Raw genomic sequence first — 9,283 nt, forward strand, 5'->3', positions numbered from 1 at the left:
TGAAGTTTTTCAATGTCCTCAGCCGAGGTAATTTTCATACTGATTTTTGTGTCATCTGCAAAGGATGATACGAAGCTGTGACTTGTATTTTTGTCTATATCTGATATGAGAATAAGGAAAAGCAGCGGTGCAAGGACTGTACCCTGAGGTACAGAGCTTTTCACTGCACTTGGACTAGATTTTATATGGTTGACCGTTACTCGCTGAGTCCTGTTTGACAGAAAACTGAGTATCCAGCGTCCTAATTTACCGGTTATTCCCATTGACTTCATTTTGTGTGCTATCACGCCATGGTCACATTTATCGAAAGCCTTTGCGAAGTCCGTGTATATCACATCAGCATTCTGTTTCTCTTCTAATGCCTCAGTGACTTTGTTGTAGTGCTCAAGTAGCTGTGAGAGGCACGATCTTCCCGCTCGAAATCCATGTTGGCCTGGGTTGTGAAGGTCATTGGTCTCCATGAAATTGGTGACCTGACTCCTAATCACTCTCTCAAATACTTTTATGATGTGCGATGTTAGTGCAACTGGTCTATAATTTTTTGCCAATGCTTTGCTCCCTCCCTTGTGTAGAGGGGCTATGTCTGCTGCTTTAAGTGCATCTGGTATCTCCCCCGTGTCCAAGCTCTTCCTCCACACTATACTGAGTGCCTGTGCTACCGGCACTTTGCATTTCTTTATGAATATTGAATTCCATGAGTCTGGACCTGGGGCCGAGTGCATGGGCATGTTTTCAATTTCTTTTTCAAAATTTAGTGCGCTCGTGTTTATATCAGTTATATTTACAGGGGTTTGAATATCCCGCATAAAGAAATTGTCTGGATCTTCCACCTTCATGTTGTTTATTGGAGTGCTAAACATGTCCTCATACTGCTTTTTTAGGATTTCACTAATTTCTTTGTCATCCTCCGTGTATGTACCTTCACTTGTACGAATAGGTCCAATACTGGCAGTGGTTTTTGCTTTTGATTTCGCATATGAGAAGAAATATTTTGGATTTTTCTTTATTTCCTGAATGGCTTTCTGTTCTAACTGCCTTTCTTCAGTTTCATATTGCTTCATAGTTTCACACTGATGTAAGTAAGTGCACCACTTCTATCCGAGAGGGTGACAGTGCCCGCACCATCCGGCAGGGGTAGTGTCCGCCCCTCGTATCGCCGGAGAAAATCGCGATATGCCACCTCCTCTGCGAACTTCACAATTGCCCTACGGGCCGTTACCAACTCGACCCCATAAATCGCAAACACAGGGACAGAGAGCATTTCACAAACCAGGGCAATCTCCGGGTAACCAGCCCGCACAGAGAACTCCAGTCCCACAGACTGAGCCCGGACGACAGGGGGTAGAGGGACCCCCATCGTAACGCCACGTCAGCACAGGCGAGCAGAGACACACCCGACCCCAACCGGCCGAAACTGGCAAACAACACCAACTGCTGGAGCGCCGATGCAATACGTCTGTCGCGTACCGAAGCTAGGGCCAGACTCCTGCTGGCTGGAAGTGGTGGTTTGGTGATCGACAGTGAGGGAGAAGGGGAGGTGGAGAGCGAGTGTCGGATACGTATGCGCCTGGCAGAAATGTATTTACTCAATATGTACTACACTTGCTTGTAGTATCTAGATGTTGTAGACGTACCGAAGTAACATGATGATAGGAAAGAGCAGGCCAGATCTCTCTTGAAGGAGATTATTGTAACAGCTCTCCCCCGAAGCCTGCTCTTACTGGTTAAGTTACTTCAGTAGATGGTGTAGAGGTAGGAGTAGCTGTCTCTACCTCGTAGACTCTGGAGAGGGCGTTGGCTATGATGTTGTCCGAACCTTTGATGTAGAAGATCTCCAGATTAAAATTCTGCAAGTACAGAGCCCAGCGCAGAAGACGTTGATTGCTGAATTGGGCCTGTTGCAGGAACCACAGGGGATTGTGGTCCGAGTAGATGGTAATAGACCGATTCCCCTGTAGGTAAGGTTCGAAATGTTGCAGATTCAGGACGATGGAGAGGAGTTCCTTTTCTATAGTGCTATAGTTCTTTTGATGGGGTTTCAACTTGTAGCTGTAGTAGCTGACAGGAAGAACCTCTTCGCCTCGTTGTTGCATTAGGACGCCCCCGATGCCGGTGTCACTGGCGTCAACATTGATGATGAAGGGCTTCGTAATATCTGGAGAGGCGAGAATGGGATCAGAACATAGCAGAGGAGCACTATTACAGTCCTGTAAATTTTTAGGAAGATCATTAAGGATTTCCGAGTTGGAAGGCACTGACTCAGAGTTAGTGCTTTCCGGAGGAGAAACAGGGAAGGTCTCACTGTGGAGGTATGGATCTTTGAAAGTGGAGAGTGATATTAGCACAGTGGGGGGAATACCTTTGTACTCCTTTAGAAGATCGACGTGGCACAACTGGGTCCTCCGCCGCCTATCTGGAGTCTCAAAAACGTAGTTGTGGTTGTTTCTGCACCCCTTGATGCGGTAGGGTCCTGAAAACTTATTTTGCAATGGAGAACCTGGGATCGGAAAATATGCCAACACGAAGTCTCCTGGTTTAAATTTCCTGATTTTGCTGCGTTGTCAAAATGAGTCTTCATCGTATCTTGAGCTTTCAATAGATTGTCATTAGCAAATTTACGTACTCTCTCTAGAATGTGCTTTAAGTTTTGAAGAAACTGGGGCACATTCTGAGGGTTACTGAAGGTGGCATTACGTAGAGAGTCTTTAAAAGCTTTAAGAGGAGTACGGCACTTACGTCCGTAGAGCATCTCATAAGGAGATACTCCTAGAGACTCCTTTGGGAGACTTCTGAAAATGCACATGATGATGTCAAGTTGTTTATCCCAGTCTTTCATGGTTTCATTGTAAAATTTCTTTAGGAGCGATTTTATCGTTTGGTGACTACGTTCAAGAGAACCCTGTGAAGCAGGATGATAGGGGCTGGACAATACCTGAGTGATGTTGAATTCTTCCAGTGTCTTCTTGAAGAGATCACTGGTGAAGTTGGTGCCACAGTCACTTTGAATCGCCCTAGGAAATCCATATTGGGTAAAGATCTTCAATAGTTGTTTTACCACCGTAGCAGCCATAATGTTCTTTACAGGAACTGCTATGGGGAATCTGGTGGTTGGACACAGGATGGTTAGTATATAAGCGTTGCCAGAACTGGTCCGGGGTAAAGGACCAACACAGTCTATGATGAGTCTGTGGAAAGCTTCCGCAGGCACCTGGATAAGAATTAAAGGAGCCTTGGGAATCGGGATGTTAGGTTTTCCTGCCATCTGACATGTATGACACTGTTGCACATAACTTTTGACATCTTTAACCATACCTGGCCAGTAGTAGTCTTGTCTGATTCCGTGATAGGTTTTGTTAAAAGCATAGTGAAAAAGCGCTCCGTGGGCCAGGTGTAGAATATCGGGCCGCAGGCTGGTGGGAACTACTAGTTGGTCGACATTAGCCCAATCGTCATCCTCCTTCGAATTACTGGGTCTGTACCTGCGGTAGAGCAACTGATTCTCTAGGAAGAACCCAGGGATACTGTCAGATTGAGTCTCGGCCTGGAAGAATAATGGTGTTAATTAAGGATCCTCCCTCTGTAACTTACGGAACTCCAACACAGTAAGATTCGGTGGTAGATTCTGATGGTCTTGAGGGACAGCGGTAGCAGTAGTCAGCTGGTTGTGGGCGTGCAGCTTGTGCACGGGTGGTCACCAAAACCGGAGGAGAGACTTCATCACTTTCTTGGACCTCTGCTGGAACATACTTTAAGATGGGGTTGTCCACTACAGAGTCACATACCTGGGGTTTGTCCATGATGATCAAGTTGGAAGGTTGCTGATCTTCGACCAAGTCGTTGCCCCGGAGAAGTTGTACCCCTAACATGGGAAAAGGCTTTTCCCTGATGGCGACTTGATCTTCACCGGTCACGAAAGGACAATCCAGGTGGACTCTGGCGAGTGGATACGGAGTGGTAGCAGTGAGGTCAGTGATAAGGAAGGTTTCCCCGGTGTAGGTGATGTTAGGCACAGCCGATTTCAATATTATTGACTGAAGAGCCGCTGTGTCCCTCAAGATCTTCAATTTGAAACGTCCCTCCGAATCTGTACTGTTGGCAGAGACAGTTCCAGGATACAGGTGTTTGCTGAAGAGAGAAAGATCATTAACAGGAACACCAACATTCATCACAGGCCTACCGGACTTAGAAGGAGTCGGTTTGGGTTTAGGAGTTTCACTAGAGCCTTTGTATTGGGCTTGTCCACATTTATCTATGGTATGTCCACAGAGCTTGCAATACTTACAATACAATTGAGAGCTCGCTTGATTGGTACTCACTTTGTCATATCTAGACCAAGACTTCTTACTGGAAGGTGGGTCAGGTATCAGCCGGTGTATAAGGCTGTAGGTGTCAGCCGACTTCGCACATCTGATGTAGTCGGTTTCTTCTTTGTCTGCTAAATATAAACGGATGGAAGGGGGAGCACGTCTAAAGAATTCCTCAACTAGAATGAGGTTGACAAGTTCTGAAAATGTAGAGACATGTGCTGCTTCCAGCCATTTCATGAAATATCTTTTCTTAGTATTGGCAAATTCTAAAAAGGTGGTGGTACTTGCCTTTAGATAATCTAATCTCGGAATTTTCGTCTGTAGCTTTCGGTGGAGAGAAGTTAGGCGTCTAAAACTGCTCGCTTCTGGGTCTGGTAGTCGTTCTCAGACGCTAAGGTACTGAGAGTAACCACAGCTCTGCCTGTGAGATGCACTCTGAGAAGGGTAGACCATTGATCTTCAGGCCAGCTAAGTTTTTTAGCTAGAGCCTCAGAAGTAGTAAAAAACACATCTATCTCTGCCACAACGAATGGTGGCATTAACTTACTTGCATGGGAGACATTGAAGCTTACTGGGAGACTAGCTGTAGCTTGTTGGCGCTGATTGTGAGGTGTAGTTTCCAGGTTGAGTTCTTGTTGACGATAAACTAGAGCCCTATCAGCTTGCTGTTTATCGTATTCATGTTGTATCTCCAGGTCACGTTTTCGTGTTTCAAGCTGTACCCTCACACGCTCACGTTGTAGGGCAACCTCACGTTCCTGTTCTTCTTTCTTTAGGGCAGCCTCTTCTTTCTTTAGGGCAGCCTCTTCTTTCTTTAGGGCAGCTTCGCGTTCCCTTAGGGCCACCTCGCGTTCCTGTTCTTCTTTCTTTAGGGCAGCCTCACGTTCCTGTTCTCCTTTCTTTAGGGCAGCCTCACGTTCCTGTTCTTCTTTCTTTAGGGCAGCCTCGCGTTCCTGTTCTTCTTTCTTTAGGGCAGCCTCACGTTCCTGTTCTTCTTTCTTTAGGGCAGCCTCACGTTCCTGTTCTTCTTTCTTTAGGGCAACCTCACGTTCCCTTATCTGGAGAGCTTCTTTCTGTTGTTGTAGAGCTTCCTTTTGTTGTTCACGCTTTATTTTCGCTAATTCGCGCTTAAACTTCATAGCTGCCAGAGCATGCCGATCTGCAATAGAATAGTTATCGTGAGAATCAGAGTCTATAATTCCTTCATCTAAGAGGTGGTCCAAGATAATGTTGTGCAAGTCACTTTTGTTGGCTCCATGGGGAACATCTAGGTGGTACTCATGTGCTAAAGTTTGTAATTCTGTCTTCCTGGCACGAATTAAGTTCCCTACTTCACTTGCTGGATCATTACGAAATGCTGAGAGACGAAACATTTTGAGATAGCAAATAAATGTACAGCGAATATACCTGTGACATTATAAGTGTCAGTAACAGGATGACGTGGCAACTGGTAACTATCCTGTGGAAATTTAATCGTTAACAATTAACGTTAAGATTAGATGTTAAATAATTAGTCAATCAAAATCGCAGGAAATCTTGTACCCGGTACTCAATATAAGAGAATAAGGGCAAGAAAATCCTACTAAATAAATGAAACCGATAGTTTCTAAAACAAATGAAACTTAATTGTTTCAAAAGTGAAAGGGTAGTCCAAGAATGTAGGGATACCTTGCTGGGTCTCTATAGGACAGAAGCAAGGGGTTTCCTACTTAACTATATGATACTTACAGAATTAGCGTTCTTTGTGCTCTGAAAAAAGAAAGCTAATTCCCTACCTGAGTAAATATCATCATCACTGACCGACGTGTAGGGGTGCGAGTGTCAACTGGTGATGAGAACTGCTGTTGAGGTCCCAACTCAACAGCGTAGTCCGTGCTAGAGGAACAATGGCCCTCTGTATCCTCCTTTGGTCGGATTGCAGAAGATAGGGTGCGTGGCCTGAAGACAAACCAAAGTACCAAAATGATGATCTGCCTGAATTTGAGAAATATTCTAGGGACGAAAAAGGTGGAATACACGAGTAATAACACTGAAGGATGAACGACCAATAAGAGCGTGACTGAGGCCTCCAGTCACCACGTAATCCACAGTTATCCAACACTCACAATATGTTACCCTCGGAATGCACAAAATACACAGCACCATATAAATATTAAAAGTTATGAAAATATTGAAAAGCAACTATATCAAAGCCAAGTACACTTACCACAAATTAATGTTCTAGTATCAGTACCTGAGTGAGGCTCCTAGGACAGGCCCCCATTAAATGTGATGGAAAAAAGAAGTGTAGGTGTTTGGCAGTCCTCCTAATGGCTGGTGTCAATGCCACTCACATTTACAAAAAAAAAAAGTTGACTGCGTGGCTGTTGCCTCTTGTGGTAAAGTAAGGAAAAACACGCAAAACAAATCGTATGAATAATAAATCAAATCTAATCAAATCAAATGTTTATTTAGGTAAGGTACATACATACAAGAGATTTTACAAAGAGTGATGGATTTATAGATAGGGCTAGTACATACAATGCCTAAAGCCACTATTACGCAAAGCGTTTCGGGCATGAAAAACTTAAATGACTAAAGCTTAATACTAAATGAGCATAAAGAGTAAATGAAAACATGGAATGAAAACATAGCTGAAAAAGCAGCACAAATACAATTCTGTCGACAAATAGCGCACTTTAAAAAAACAGACATTGGTTGACAATAGAGGGGTAAGGTAGGTTACAAGGAATTTATTAGGTATAGCTTCGTTTTTATCTTAAACTGGTTGAGAGAGGTACAGTCTTTAACATGGTTGGGAAGGTCATTCCACAATCTGGGTCCCTTGATTTGTAGAGCATTTCTAGTTTGATTAAGTCGTACTCTAGGAATATCAAAACTGTATTTATTTCTGGTGTGGTGCTCATGGGTTTTGTTACAACCTTCTATGAAGCTTTTGAGGTCAGGATTGGCATTACAGTTTAGCGTTTTATATATGTATAATACACATGAGAGAATGTGCAATGACTTAATGTCTAACATATTCAGAGATTTGAGTAGGGGAACCGAGTGATGTCTGGGGCCAGAGTTGGATATTGTCCTAATAGCAGCTTTGTGTTGAGTAATTAGAGGACGTAAATGATTTTGGGTAGTAGAACCCCAAGCACAAATACCATAGTTGAGATATGGATAGATGAGGGAGTAATAGAGAGTCACCAGGGCAGGGCGAGGTACATAATATCTGATCTTAGAAAGAATGCCAACAGTTTTTGAAACTTTTTTTGATATATTGAGAATGTGTCCCTGGAAATTCAGCTTGTGGTCAATGAGAATGCCAAGGAATTTGCCATCTAATTTGTTACAAATTTGGGTATTGTTTATTTTGAGATTTATTTGATTAGAGGATTTATTGCCAAACAGAATATAGAAAGTTTTGTCAATGTTAAGGGTGAGTTTGTTGGCAGTTAGCCAAAGATGGACTTTATTTAGCTCAGTATTTACTGTGGCATTTAGAGCAAGGGGGTCAGGACTGGAGTAAATGAAGGTTGTGTCGTCAGCAAATAGAATTGGTTTGAGGTGTTGGGAGGCATTTGGAAGGTCATTAATGTAGATGAGAAAGAGAAGAGGGCCAAGTATGCTGCCCTGAGGAACATCAATGTTGATGGGTAGGGTGGGATAAATTGAATTATTCACAGAAACATACTGGAGCCTGTCAGTAAGGTAGGATTTGAGGTATTGCAGGGAGTGTCCTCTGACTCCATAATGATGTAATTTAAGAAGAAGGTTTTGGTGGTTGACAGTGTCAAAAGCCTTACGCAGGTCCACAAATAACCCAACAGGGAACTCATTTTTATCAAGAGCTGTATGAATCGAGTTAAGCATACTAATAAGTGCATCGTTAGTGCTTTTTTTGGGACTGAAGCCATATTGGCAAGGGCTAAGTATGTTGTGTTTAGCTAGATAAGAGTAAAGCTGCTTATAGATTAGTTTTTCAAATTTTTTTAACAAGTTTGGCAGGATTGATATAGGTCTGTAGTTGTTAACATCTGTGAGATCACCACATTTGTGGACAGGCGTTATTCTCGCTTTTTTTAGAATATCTGGAAAGGTTTGGAGTTCAAGTGACTTGTTGAAGAGCAATGCAATAGCAGGGGCTAAAGATCTGGAGGCTTTTTTGTAAATTAAAGTTGGTATCTCCTCAAGGGCACTAGACTTGGTTTTAAGGGAAAGGATTATCTCATTGACGTCAGTGGAATTAATAGGCTTTAGGTACAGAGACTGTGGATAGTTACCTGTAAGATAGTCCTTAACGTCAGTACTGGAAGATGGAATATCATTTGCAAGGGATGACCCAATGGAAGAGAAGAACCTATTGAACTCAATAGCAGAATCTGAGGCTGAAAGCTGACCATCGTTATTGGACAGGAGTGTTGGTTTGTTATTTAAAGTCTTCTTTGATCCCAATATTTGTGAAATTGTGCTCCAAGTTTTTTTTAATGTTGCTCTTTATTTGGGTAAATTTATCTTCGTAGTATTTAGTTTTGGCTCGTCTAATTATCTTAGATAGCAATAATGAGTAATTCTTTGAGAATTCTTTGGAGACAATTCCTAACCTATACTTCTTCTCAAGGTCATGTTTTTTATTAATGGATTTAAGTATTCCCTTTGTAAGCCAGGGATTGTTAAGCCTTTTGGTTGTGACTTGTTTTGTAAGCATAGGACAGTGGGTGTTATAAAGGCTAAGAGTTTTTTGAAGAAAAGATTGCACTGCTAGGTTGATGTCCCCCTATGTTACCTAACTCGGACTCCCAGTTGACATTATCAGCAGCAGGTATAAAATTGTCTATAGCAGTTTCATTGTGCAGCCTAAAACTTAACTCCCTTGACTCTAGAGGTGGTTTGCTAATGTTAGTTAAGAGAAATGTGGGGTAATGATCTGTAGTGCTATCGGTGATTATACCTGAAGTAAGCGGAGAGGTTATGTTTGTCCAGATGTG

The sequence above is a fragment of the Procambarus clarkii genome, chromosome 48, assembly GCF_040958095.1.
Source record: "Procambarus clarkii isolate CNS0578487 chromosome 48, FALCON_Pclarkii_2.0, whole genome shotgun sequence".
NCBI lineage: Eukaryota > Metazoa > Arthropoda > Malacostraca > Decapoda > Cambaridae > Procambarus > Procambarus clarkii.